Source organism: Mixophyes fleayi, chromosome 11 (genome assembly GCF_038048845.1).
Source record: "Mixophyes fleayi isolate aMixFle1 chromosome 11, aMixFle1.hap1, whole genome shotgun sequence".
NCBI lineage: Eukaryota > Metazoa > Chordata > Amphibia > Anura > Limnodynastidae > Mixophyes > Mixophyes fleayi.
Genome location: NC_134412.1, coordinates 64755263 through 64769996, shown reverse-complemented (window position 1 = coordinate 64769996; position 14734 = coordinate 64755263).

Below are 14734 nucleotides of genomic sequence, written 5' to 3'. Positions count from 1 at the left end.
TTCAGCAGTTCTGCTGATGTGGACCTGAACAGCCCAAGTGTAGCCGGTGATACACAAATTGAGGATGCTACTTTGGAAATAGAAGAGGATGAGGGGGAGATTTGTGGAGGTGACGAGGGTGCTAATGAGGATGTTGATGATTATGATGCAGACAGATACCAAATTGCCTTTCTCAATTTCTATTTATATTCTAGATTATATAACGGCTGAATAGTTTTCTATTTTACTCCTAGTGGAGAGGGGATCTGATGCAGACAGATACCAAACTGCCTTTGTCCATTTCTTTGTATATTCGAATTTTTAGTTCTACAGTCTATGCAGGCTACTTTTTTTTTCTATTTTACTAAAAGTGGATAGGGGGGGGGTCTGATGCAAATAGATACCAAACTGCCTTTGTCCATTTCTTTGTATATTCGAATTTCTAGTTCTAAAGTCTATGCAGGATGCTTTTTTTATATTCAACTACAAGTGGAGGGCGGGGGGGGGGGGGGTATAGATAACCACCAAACTACCGTGGTCCATTTACTTTTACTTTCTAATTCCACAGTCTGTGCAGGCTGTTTTTTTTATATTCAACTACAAGTGGAGGGTGTAATATACACCCAAAGACGTTCACTACATTGCCAATAATCAAAGATGGAGCAGGTAGACAACCAGGTTTGTCTGTATAATTTGCAGACAAGTGTTCGAATTAAGGACAGCCTACCAGGGAATAAACTGTTTTTTTCATAATTTATTAGCTTTAGAATTACCTCACTTATCTAAGAAACTGGTGGAGCACTAAATTAGGCTATTTTAGACCAAAAAAATTTGTATTTTTTTCAAAAATACCAAAATAAAAACAAAACCAAAACCAAAACACGAAGGTAATCCAGATCCAAAACCAAAACCAAAACCAAAACACGGGTGTCAGTGAGCATCTCTACCTATAAATGTCACACATATTTGGGTCCTTTCTGCATTTGGGCATTATAATGATCCTTGCTCTTGTCATAGATAGATTAAATGTATCCCTGTTGTATAAATCTTAACTGACTGCAATATTGGGAACAGTCCGATACCTGAATACTCTAGATTTTATGGAAGTATATTGGCAAGTACCAATCACAAACTGGTGTAGAAAAGGCCATATTTTCTTTTGCCATGAGGATTTTTTTTCAACATAAGGTGATGATTTGTGTGTTAGATAGGACCCAATTAACTTTCCAAAAGGTTGATAGACAAAAGTTTGAGACCATATAGACAGTTTTCAGCTGCCTAACTATATGATACGATCATACTGGCAGACAGGGCCTCCGAAAGGGGGCGGGAGCGGGTACTAATTACCCTGGCCGGGCCCTCACGCCGACGATTTATTTTTTTTCAAAAGTAAAAAAATTTTCTTGCGGTTTTTTTTTGCTGCAGGGGGGGGCTCGGTTGTTGGTGGGGGGAGCAGGGTAGTTAATAAAATAAATAAACATACTAACGTGATCGCAGCGCAGGCGTCCCTCCTCTCTGCTCCTCTCTGCTCCATTCTGACTGAATGCCGGGCGTGACGTCATGCCCAGCATTCAGTCTGAATGGAGCAGAGACGAGCAGAGAGGACCAAGATAGAAGAGAGCAGAAAAGGAAAAGGTAAGTAAAGGGAGGAAAATGGGGGGGCACGGCCCAGAGGGGTTAAAAAACGGGGGCAGCATAACACAGAGGGGTTAAAAAATGGAGGGGGGGCATGGCACAGTGGGGTTAAAAAACAAGGGGGGGGCATGGCACAGGGGGGTTTAAAAATGGGGGGTGCATGGCAGAGAGGGTTTAAAAAATGAGGGGGGCATGTCACAGAGGGGTTAAAAAATGGGGGGGCATTGCACAAAGGGGTTAAAAAACAGGGGAGGCAGCATGACACAGAGAGGTTAACAAACAGGGGGGGCATGGCACAGAGTGGTTTAAAAATGGGGGCAGCATGGCACAGTGGGGTTGAAAAACAGGGGGGAGCATGTCACAGTGGGGTTAAAAAACAGGGGGGCAGCATGGACAAGTTGGGTTAAAAAACAGGGGGGCAGCATGGCACAGTGGTGTTTAAAAACGGGGGCAGCATGGCACAGTGGTGTTAAAAAACGGGGGGCAGCATTGCACAGTGGTGTTCAAAAACGGGGGGCAGCATGGCACAGTGGGGTTTAAAAGGGGGGAGGCATGGCACAGTGGGTTTGAAAAAGGTGGTGAGCAGCATAGTATAGTGTGATGAAGGGGAGCCAGGTGAAGGGGGCAAAAGCAGCATGGAGGGCGCAGTGTGATCATAAGGCATGGCGATGATGAAGGGGCATATTATTGTAATGTTGGAGCTGGAGGAAGGCCTAATTATTAATCATGGGTGGTATTGATTTAACGCCAGGGTTGTGTGGAATTACCTAAATGTAGCCTTTTTTTCCCCAAATAGGGCCCCCAGCATTCCAGGATCCAGACAAGCCGCAACTAAAGAAACCTGCAGCCAGGCGCGGCCTGGCACATTTCAGCCTGGGGGCCGCACAGGCGGCCGCATCACATGACACGCGATGCGGCCGCGTGTCATGCCAGCCCTGCTGGCAGATGATCTGCAAAGAATGCAGGCTATGCTTGACTGCATTTGCAAGATAGTCAGCCCTAAAAATTGTTTTATAGGGATGGAAGAGTTAAAGTACCAGGATTACAACATTGGATGCAGCTTGGCAAAACCTAAAATTAATAAATAAAGGGGCTAAAAAAGCCTTTGATCAATAAACAAAAACACAAGTGAAGGTCATCCTATGGGCTACTGGTTACATTAGAAGCTTTATATCTAAATGTGGTACTATAGCTTCTCTTTTAACTGACCTCTCTAAAAGACAAAAGTCAGTTATGACTACATGAAATCCAGAGGCAGAAATGTGTATCTGTCTTTAAAATTGACCCTTTATACCCAGTCAGTGCTGATTACACCCAGTGTCAAACATGAATTCATTGTACTGTCAGATGCATCAGATGCTGGTAACAAGGGCATTTGTAGCTCAGATGGTGAACAACATTCAGTTATTTGAGTAGTAAACTCAATGGACAAGAGAATGTATGCCATAGTGTAAATGGATTGGCTATTAAGTTGGCACTAGAAAACCTTAGATACTACTTGTTAGGCAGACAATTTAAACTTATTACTGACAACACCCCTTTAAAATGGATGTGTGAAACAGGGAAAAGAACAGTTGTTTTACTAGTTTTTTCTGGAATTTTTGAATTACAGATTTACAGTGTAACATAGACCTGGATTCCACTAGGTAATGCCTACACCCTATTCATTGTACATCGTTTAAAGCAGAGATGGGCAACCCCTACAGAGACCGCATGGTGCAGCCCCTTAACCTTCATGAGGGCTGCAAATTATCCTTAATCACAGTGATAAGTTATAGCAATACATTTAATTAAAGAAATAGCACAAGCAGTGACATAGAAATATGACAAAAATAGCTGGAAAGAGCTGGGAACCACAGGTGAAAGGCATGGAATGCTGCCTATTGCCCTTAACTGATTTAAAGGCTAAGTGGAGGTGTTTACTTTTATCTTACATCGTTATACTATGTATTTTACAACTCCAAGCGATTTTACTTAGTTTGAGAAAGCAATTCAAGTTTTTCAACTTATGTAAAAGTTGATTTTCTGGACTCCACCCTGGGTAGAATTCATGGAATGTCAACCTGAATTACAGGCTGCTGATTCATATGTTAAAGGTTTTCTTGAAACAGCTGCATCATAGTTCCTTAGTGAATGAGTATTAGCCCTTAAAGAATACTGTGACATATGTTTATAAATTAATAGTAATAAAAAAAATCTTACTAACTTCAGCTATTTGCTGCTTTTCATTTTAAATGATTAAATCAAAAGTTTAAAAGATAGCCATTATAACAAATTCAACTAAAGTTAATGCCGTTGCAGCACATATGTAACAGAGCGGATGGTTGACACCCCAGAAGTAGGTTAGAGGAGGATTCTACAGGCCCGGTGAGATGGTAGAGGTGAAGGTCCCCCCAGTAGTGTTGAAAATAAACAAGGAACACTAAGTTTAAACTGCATAAACTTGTGGGTTTATTCACTTTGTTTGTGGCATAAAGTTTTACCACAGTGGCAGATAAGTAGTGGTAGTGTAGGGAAGTAATACCAAATTACCATCAACATGTAATGTTGTTCTACATGTCACTAAATAAATAACATTTTAGGAATCTTGGTTCAACAATATCAGCAATATGCAAACATAAATCACAACAACATATAGGTCACTGAATAAATATATATCTCTTTAAATTTAGGCACTGTGCTTCAATGAAATGGATTTCACTGGATAAATACTTTTTTTTTAACTCAAAATTTTTATTATACAAACGCAAGTGACAACAAGCATAAAGCAAATAGTGGTAACATAGCAAACCAACCAGTGTCACATTTCACAGTAAGAGTGCTATTTGTAGTAAAACATGTAAATGATAATACTAAACTAACTAAATCAAATTATAGCAATGTAAATTAAGGGGGGGCATAGGGGGGAGGGGAGGGGGATTAGTCGTCAGTTATTACATGCCAGGGGAAGTAGGAAACCCACAGGTGGGAAAGCTGCCAGAACTATATCACGGAATGTGGGCTAATAATCACATGGGGAGAGGCTACTCGAAAGGAAGTGAGCGGGGGACTACAGATATAGCCAGGGAGCCCAGACTTGGTGGAACTTGTATTCCTTATCTCGCAGGTGGGAGGTAATTTTCTCCATATTGGCAATAAACCAGATATAGGACTTAAGAGAAGAGACACGGGGAGGTTCTATACGTTTCCATGACCTAACTATCAGACACTTGGCAGCCACTAAGACATGTGAAGCCAGTTTTGCTGAATGGGGATCCAGGTCTGGTATAAGGTAACAAAGGAGGAATGACCATGGATCCTTCCTAACAGGGCATTGGAGAAGGGATGAGAGGAGACCAGCAACCCTATCCCAGAAGGAAGAGATGACTGGGCACAACCACCAGATATGAAACAAAGGCCCTCTATGGCCACAATCCCTCCAGCAAGTAGGGCAGGAAGACGGATACATCCGTGCAATCATATCAGGTGTAAGATACCATCGATAGTAGAGCTTGTATGCATTCTGTTTAATTAGTGTGGATATAGAGCTTGAGGCCACACTTAATCTGATGGTCTCCCAGCAATCCTCCTCCGGGGGAGGGCCAAGGTCCCTCTCCAACTCCCTCTCGTGTGTATTCCCGGTTGTCAGAATATTTTCCAGGAGTAGGTTGTACAGAGAAAAAATCATAACCCGCCGCAGTGGGGAAGAAAGGCAGTGGGTTTCAAATGGGGAGGTGATATAAGGTGTGTCGCCTCGCAGGAGAGAGTGGAGGAAGTGCCTAACCTGTAGGTATTGATAGAGAGGCGGGTGGAAATCAGGGAATTTAGAGCAGAGAACATCATAGGGTATGAGCTTACCCTTGATCAGAAGGTCCCCAACAAAATGGCTACCTGCTGTAGTCTATGCCTTAGAAAAGGATTGGAACATACCTGGATAAAAAGCGTGGTTGTGCCACAGGGGCATGATAGACATAGGGGTTGGGACACGTTTACAGATCTCCCAGGTCCGAGCAGCGAATACTAAGGTAGGGAGGCATTTAATCAAAGCCATGCTGCAGACAGCTGGCAAGCCCCATATACCTGACAGATCTGGCAAAGAGAGATAAGCAGCTTTGATATCTGCCCTCGAGTGGGAGGCTGGAGGACTATAAAAGGACATCACTGAACTAAGTTGAGCTGCCCAATAGTAGGCTTTAACATCGGGAAAGCCTCTACCACCACAGTTTGTAGGTTTTTTAAGTAGTGCCAGTCGAACTCTGGGGGACCTGCCCCGCCAGACAAAATTTGGTCAAGTATTGTTGCATAGAATATAATTCAGAGAGAGGTATCTTTATAGGGAGGGCCTGGAATAGATAAAGGAGTTGGGGGAGGATTGTCATTTTCACAGCGATGATCCTGCCCAGTCACAAAATAATGAAGGATCGCCAGGAAAAAATATCAGACCTAAGCTTGAGGAAAAGACCTGGATAATTCTGCTGGTATAGAGACTCATAGGAGGTGGTGATGTAGATCCCAAAGTACTTTAGTTTTTTCTTTTGCCAGCGAAACTGAAAGTGAGTGGTGAGTGCATGGCAATCCTGGGAGGGAAGGTTAAGGAGCAGGGCCTCAGCTTTTGTTATATTAATTTTATATCCAGACAAGTTGCCATATCTAGTCAAAAGGTTGAATAAGTTTGGCAAGGAGATCAGCGGTTGCTGAAGGGTAAGAAGCACATCATCGGCAAAGAGAGAGAGCTTACTCTCCAGTACCTCTGTCTTCACACTTTTTATATCTGGGGAGGCTCGGATAGTGGCTGCCAGGGGTTCAATGACCAGGGCAAAAATGAGAGGGGACATCCCTGATGTGTGCCGTTAGTGATTGAAATTGAATTGAAACTTGGTGGGAGAGCAGAAGGTCAAGTTCACCTAGTACAGAGACTATTTGTTCAAGAATGGCAGTGTCTGGGTTAGATTTATGTTGGGTCTCTAGCTGTTGGAGGGAGGCAGTAAGGCGTATAGTTTTAGCGAATTTCTCCTTTTTTGCACTCGCAGCTAGGGCTAATAGATGACCCCTGATGACGGCCTTATGAGCATTCCAGAGGGTTGTAGGTGAAATGTCTGGGGAATCATTTGTTTCAAAATACTCAGACAGAAGGGAGTTGAGGTGTGCCACTGTGTTTCGGTCATGGAGTAAAGACTCATTAATCCTCCAGGAAAAGGATGAGGGACATAGTGCTAGTGAGGAAAGGTCTGAGGTTATTGGGGCATGATCTGACAATGTGATTTGGTGAATGTGAGAATTAAGGAGTTTAAGGGTCAGGTCATGGCTGAGCAGGATCATGTCAATTCATGAATATGTGTTATGGACGGGGGAATAGAAGAAGTAGTCTCGATCTAAAGGGTAAATGATCCGCCACGTATCATACAGGTTATGCAGCCTCATGAACTCTTGCAGGGCCTTGGAGTTCCTCCCATCTCTCCTGTCGGGGGGGAGGTCGGGGGGCTAGATCTATCCAGGGAAGGGGTAAGGACGGCATTGAAGTCACCCCCCATTATTAATTCTCCCTTACGAATCTGAGATAGTATTGTACCCAGTTGTTTAATAACTTTATGCTGGTCCTGGTTCGGAGCATAAATATTCACCAAGGTGCAAGGGAGGTTGTTCAGTTTACCCACTAAAATAAGAAATCTACCTTCCTTATCTCTACGAGCTTCCGGAAGCTCGAAAACAAGATGGCGAGCGAAAAGGATTGCCAACCCGCGTCTCTTCTGAGCAAAGTCAAATGCATGGTAAGTGAGAGGGAATCTTTTGGATCTAAGTTCTGGATGGAGGCGTTTAACAAAGTGGGTTTCCTGGAGAAAAACAAGATCACCTTTAAGGACCTGGAGGGAAGCGTAAAGTTTGCCATGAGTCATGAGAAGGTCTTGGGTGGGGAGTCAGGAAAGAGAAACAGGATCATCAAAATAAGGTTCTGGCTAGCTGAGGGAGTGGAGAAACGGAAAGTCCAGGAAAGGGGAATCAAGGTAGGTGTATAGAGAGTGTCAGGATTGCAAGAGTAAGAGGGCAGGTGTGGTGCTTAACACCCATCCATGGTGCTAGTAAGGAAAAAGGAATGGCACACTAGGTGCCCAGGGGCCAGCTGAGAGCAACAAGCTCTATGAGGGACGTGACTGGCAGTAGCCAACCAGAGAGAGCAGTTAGGAAGGTGCAAGCAGGGGGGGGGGGGAGATGAGTACCATCTCCCCAGTGGGCTCAAAAGTAACAACGGGTCAGGAGTAAAAGTAAGAGAGCATAATAGCATAAGTAAACACAGTGGGAAAATAATAAATAAAATACCACATAATCATATCACTGCACTTTTAAGACAAGAGAGAAGAAGAAGAAAAATAAAGGGACATATAGAGCAGGTAAATGTCACAGAGTAGCATGTAGAGATATAAACATAAACAGAAAAATCAAACAGTGCTGTAGGTGGGAGAGCAAGGATGACCACATATCAAGGACAGTAACTACAGGCAGCATTTGGTTCGTTGGGGAGACAGTGGTTTCGATGATCAGCCTGCAATACAGAAGAAGAAAAAGTTCAACCATACAACAACATATGAACAATACATTGAGAGAAGGCAAACCCAAACCAAAAGGACTGGAACCGGGAGGCCTCTCAAATCTTTAGGGCAGTGTCCAGTGGAGCAATCAAAAAGCAAGTGTCAGCCGCTGGTGCTCGCCTTAGTACAGTTATGTCAGAATTGGAAAGGGTCCTCCAAAGCCAGAAAAAAAAAGAAAAAGGGTTCAGCAAATTAGGTTATGAAGAGGAAGGCTTGCGAGGAGTGGAGTGTCTCAAGACCGTGGACCATTCACTTTGTGGCATTCTTTGGGGTTGAGGGGTGGCATCCTGCGAGGCGGAAGGCCAGGAGCTAGGCCAAGTCGGTGAAGAAGAGCTTGTACTTCTGGGAATGTGCGTGCAGAGAGCTGGCGCTCTTGATGCCAAAGGAAGAGGCAAAAGGGGAAGCCCCACCGATATCGCATATCATGGTCACACAAAACTTGTGTTATTGGAGCAAGCTCTCTGCGTCTAGCCAGGGTAGTTGGTGACAGGTCCCGAAACATCTGTATGGTATGGTCTTTATACGTTATTGTACATAGTTTCCGGGCCCCACGTAGAATCATCTCCTTGGCAGTGTCGAAATGGAGCCGGAGGATAACATCCCTAGGTTGATTTTGGTTCGGTGACCTAGGCTTTAGGGCCCTATGAGCTCTGTCCAAAAGTAAGTGATCCTCCAGGACCTCGAGGACCAGCTGGGAGAAAAGCTTCTTGAGGTATTGGTCTAGGTGTGCAGGCTCAACTGTTTCAGGAATGCCCTTTATATGTAATTTGTTTCATCTTGCTCGGTTGTCCATGTCTTCCTGATGGTCCTCTACAGAGGCCAGTTCATTACGACTACATTTAATGTTGTCTTCTATTCCTAACTGGGAAGACACCACAGCCTCCAGCTTCTGTTCAACTCGGTCAGTCGGTCACCAAGAGAAGTCACTTCCACGCGTAGTGAATGGAGAGCGGTTTGGACTTCTGTGTAAACAGACGACTTAAGTTCTTTAATTTCTTTGATTAAAGACATGAAATCTTGTCGAGTGATGGGAGCCATGTCGTCCTCATCAGAAACAGAATCAGCAGAAGTGTGTGGTGAATCTGTTCTCACTGAGCGAGAGGCTGGGGTCGACTGCTTAGCAAAATATTGTGGGAGATTTTTGGAATGGGAGTCCCACCCCCCCCCTTAGGCATGGTGGCAGAATACGAAAGGCCAGTAAATCAAACAGGTATAACTGGAGTTATCGGAGACCCAGGTTAAGTAGAGAAGTAAAGTACAAGGAACAAGCCCACAGAGGTGGGGAGACTTATATGAATCTGGAATAGTACATTGGAGTAGAATAGGCTCCCCCCCTGCCAGCATGTGGTGTACGGCTAAATGTCCATAGAAGAGAGGACTGTGTCAGGACTGTGGTCCAGATGACAGTACAATACAGGGAGGACTGCACAGGATCTGTCTGCAATCGAGTGTGGTGCTCGTGAGAAGTTTGCGGGGAATCCCCCTTTTTTTCCCCTCTCTTTCCCCTTTAGGAGTTTTTAATGTTTTTTATGCTGTTTTCCTTTCTCCTTTTCCCTCCCTTTACTGGTTTTACTTTTTGTTTGCAGGAGTGTTCATAGGGTGTAATAATAACAAAGGACCACTAGATGGCAGCAGAGCCGCAAATGGCAGATCAAAGTGTTTTTTTTCTCTGCTTTCTCCCTGTCGTGGTTAAGTTCCTTGTTTCTTTTGTTACAGGGATCTTACACTATGTGTAGGTAATCTAGAGGCATATAGCTGCCACAAACTCTCAACCACAGCGTGCAACAATATTATGTGTTCCCAGAGTGTGAGCTGCTTGTTAGTTCTGCTTATGGAGACACCAGTGCTCCTCGTGGGGATCTAAAATGGCAGAGCTGCCCTTAAAAGGTGAGACAAACCCAGAGCACAAGTCTGAAGCCTGGTGATGATTATATAGGCAGCAGATGCCAGGGGAAGAGCTGCTTCACAGAGCCTGGTCTGCACGCAGAGAGAGAGCTGAGATGCAGTTGCAAGGATATGATGCCAGCTGGAAGACACCTCACTGACCTGACAGCATGTGCGGGACCCCAGGGAGGATGTCGGCTGACTGAGACTCCTCACGGCAAACAAGTAGGCCCCGTTCTTCGCTGAATATCCTCAGTGTGTGCAGGGGTTCTGAGGTCACTGTGCAGTTCCTTCCCAGTGATGTATGTACAGCAGCAGGCTGGGTTCCAGGCAGGTTAGCAGCTATGGCCTGCATGCACAGTAGTAAGACGTGTGGTACGTTATCCCCGCCAAAACCAGCTCAGTGGTGAGATGTGACCACTAGTACAGGTTTGATAACCAAAGCGGGTATGAATTGGTAACTTGGAATATCAGCAGTCCAAACAGCTGTGCCTAAGTTAGTGGGCTCTGGTGTGAGACAGAGTAGCAGCCTGATTGCACTCACGATGGTGGGAGCTGTTAGGGAATCTGTCCTGCCATTTTGGCTGCCAGGCCACGCCCCCATGGATAAATACTTTGAGAGACAGTCAGTTGCTAATGAGTTAATTAGACCATTAGGCTAAATGCTGCTGCAGCAGATTATATAGACAATTCAATCACAATTAGAGATGGGTGGGCTCATTTTCCTGAAAACCGAACCCACCCGAACTTCGATGATCGGCTCAGTACTTTCGCTTTTTTTCGGATTCCAAAAAAGAGACAAAACGTCATTGTGACTTCATCGGATCTCGGATCTCGCGATTTTTGGAATCTATAAATACCGCCCTCCGCGGCGATCTAGCACCATTTGAGAGAGGGATACATAAGGGGTAGGATAGAGTGGCAAACAGAAGAGCTCCATTGCTGAAATACTAATATACAAGTCTTTTTTTCTCAATTTGCACTAATAAGTGTAGGGTCTAATATACACCTGAAAAGAAGGCTGCGTTGGTAATTTTGCCATTGCTGAAATATTAAAATACAAGTCCTTGCAGGCTTTTTTTCTGAATTTGCACCAATAAGTGTACGGTGCATCAAAATGAATTTACAGCAGTACACAAAAGAGCAGGATCAGCAAGCAGCTGCTGCCGCCAGTCCTGATGATAGTTATCCCTGTAAGTCATCTGGTTAAGCCTATGTAAAAGTACATAGTCTTTTGAAGTCAGGAAAAAAAAACACATTTTACCGTGTTGAAGAAAAGAAAAAAAGAGTTGTAATCCAGGAAAAGTTAACTGCATATATAAATTTTTTTGCCAACATGCCGTTCTACACACTCAGTGGCAAAGAAAGAATGAGGCCTTCGCCTTTCTCTATGAATGCAAAATCTAAAATTGTTACTGAGGCTTCTTCTTGTAAGGTCACTCGTGACCAAGCAAGACCAAGTAATTCGGAGTCCAAAAGTGGTGCACAAATACTGTTACGTGTAATAGCCGAGCTGGAAGAAAACAGTAAGGCATTAGTGTTACGATTCCTAGTAAACTCAGCAAGCAGCCACGGAAGTATAATACAAATGTCTTTATTCCAGCAAAATATATAAGCAAGGATTCAGTTCCAGGAACATTCAGGTTTTCATAAACAGGTATAAGCAAAATATATATAAGCAAGGATTCAGTTCCAGGATCATGCAGGTTTTCATAAACAGGTATACCTCCCAACATAAACATGAACAGGTGTGGCAGGAAGGTACACAGAAATAACAGGTTCCACAGAATGCTAATATAGTTTGAATGCAGATATAAGAAGGGTGAGTTACCCAATTCCAGGATGCAAAAGTCTTGTCCAGGAAGCAAACAGAGTCCAGGCAAAGTAAATGTCACAAGTAAACATGCATAGTCCGGTAATCAGGCCAAGGTCTAAGATAACGAGAGGTCAAGCAGTATCCAGTATTCGGGCAAGGTTCGGGGTCACGAGCAGACAAGCATAAACGGTAAACAGGCCAAGGTCACAACGGGAGAGCAAATATCAGCAGAATCAAACTGGAACAGGGGGAACACAAGCAGCAGTCAGGTATACAAGGATGAACTGCACAGAGCACAGCTTGAGGCAGGTATTTAAAGCAGTGCGACAGGTGCAGTTCTAATTAGGCATAATGCAAGGTGATTAACTCCTTCAGGCATGTAGAAAAGTTCAGGAACAGAACAGCAGCATCTCTGGTGGTATAAGCTACTGCTGCTAGATACAAATAACAGGCAGAGTTGTAACATTTAGAGGAAAATATATGTTCAGATTCAGAAATGACACCAATCGCTGAGGAGAGTCCATCCACGAGTGCTATGTGTAATCGTGACCATTCTGATAGTGTACCCATAAAGTGTTAGAAACTCCAGCAGCCAATACCACAAAACCCGGAGTCTGCTCCGAAGGTCTGGTTTTCACTGTTGCCCCTAGTGGTGGGGACAGAGTTGGCTGCAGACAAACGGAGGGTTGTGAGAAGGGTACTGGCTGGGGAGAATCCAGGAATGAGGAGTAATGGCAGACAGCGAATCTGGTAAACGAGCCAAGGTCAGGGGTCACTTGCAGAGAAGAATAGTCAAAAACACGCCAAAGGGTCAGGGTCACGAGCAGGTCAGCAGAATCCGAAGTACAGGCCAAAAGATCAGGGACACAGGCAATAAAGGCAAAATCCAATGAGCAGGCAAATAGTCAAAACAGCAATCCAGCAGAAACAGTGAGCAGGTCAGCACTGGTGCACTACACAGACGCTATAACCGACAGGGAGACCAAGCCCTCCCTGCCTTAAGTATTTCATGTGGCCAATCAGAGCCCAGCTCTGATACAATAACCGCCCATAAGCTACTCCTAAATAATTGCTAATTAGTTAGCAGACTAGCTAGGGGGGGTTTTGCGCATGCGCCCGGCTTCTTCTCATTGCCGGTACGCAGCGCTGAGGAAGCAGCGTCCGACCGTTGCTTTGGCAACGGTCGGGTCTGACCCGAAAGTGACGTCCCGGTCGTCAAGGTGACGGCCGGGACGCAGGGCAAAACAGGAAGTGAGCCGCGGCGGCTGTAAGTACCGCCGCGGCTCGTGACAGTACCCCCCGCCTTAAAGAGGGCTAAGGAAACCCCGACTCCCTGGTTTTCTGGGAAATTGCTTGAAGAATTTTTTAATGAGTCTGTCCGCATGAAGGCACTTTCTTGGAATCCAGGCACGTTCTTCCAAACCACGGCCCTTCCATTGGACAAGAAAGTGAATTTGCCCCTGGACTTTCTTGGAATCCAGTATTTTTTGTACCACAAATTCTCGATGTCCTTCTACATTCACCGAATGAGGCCTCTGAGGGTGGACCCGACTGAATTTACTAGAAAACATTACAGGTTTGAGTAAGGAGCAGTGGAACATATTTGGAATCTTCAAGGAGCGTGGGAGCTTCAACCTAAATGCCACTGGATTCACTTGTTTGATAATGGAAAAAGGACCAATAAACCTATGACCCAGTTTTTTACATGGTTGCCTGAGCCTGATACTCCGGGTAGAGAGCCACACCTTCTGCCCAACTTTGAAAGAACAGCTCCTACGGTGTTGGTCCGAAAAAATATTTGATGGAAATGAGGCTTGTTTTAAGGCAGCATGAACTTTTTTCCAAATGCTCTTCAGTGCAGTAGCTGTGGAATGTATGGCAGGAAGCCCAGAAGAATTAAGAACAGCCAGGGAGTTAGATCTGGGATGAAAACCGAGATTACAATAAAATAGTGAAACAAAAGTGGAGAAATGGCAGGAATTGTTGTATGCAAATTCCGTTCAGGGTAATAATGCTGACCAGTTGTTGTGAAACTCAGAAATATATAGACGTAAGAATTGTTCCAGGGACAAATTGACCCTCTCAGTTGTCCATTAGATTGCGGATGATATGCTGAGGAGAGGCTGATATTTGTTCCAAGGAGAGAACAAATGGATCTCCAGAATTGAGCCACAAACTGAGAACCACAGTCAGAAACAATATCTACCGGTAAGCCATGGAGTCGGAAAATATGTTGAACAAAAAGTGAGGCCAAGGTCTGTTCACTAGGGAGTCTGGTTAGAGGTATGAAATAAGCCATTTTACAGAAGCGGTCAACCACTACCCAAATAGTATTGTAGCCCGCTGAGACAGGAAGCTCCACAACGAAATCCATTGACAAGTGTGTCCACGGTCTAGAAGGGACAGACAAGGGCATAAGCTGACCGTAAGGACGATTCCTAGGAGTCTTGTTCCTGACACAGATTTCACAGGACATAACATAATCTTGAACATCAGAAGACATGGTTGGCCACCAAACAGAACGTGAAAGATGCTCAGTAGTTTTCAAGATACCTGGGTGTCCAGCAATTTTATGATCATGAGCTTCCGTGAGGTCGGCCTTTCGGAGGTGAACCGGAATGAATAAGTGATTCGCAGGTGTTCCAGTGGGGGCCAAATTTTGGAATCTTTGAAGAATTGAAGTCAAATCCTGGGCTAAACCAGCATGAATGAGTAGATGGTAGAATCGGTAGTGGTTTCGGAGCTGGTGCATGATGAGAGGAAAACTTCTGGACAAGGCATCAGCCTTAGTGTTCTTAGAACCTGGTCTGTAACTGATAGTAAAACGGAAGCGAGTAAAAAACAGAGACCAACGGGC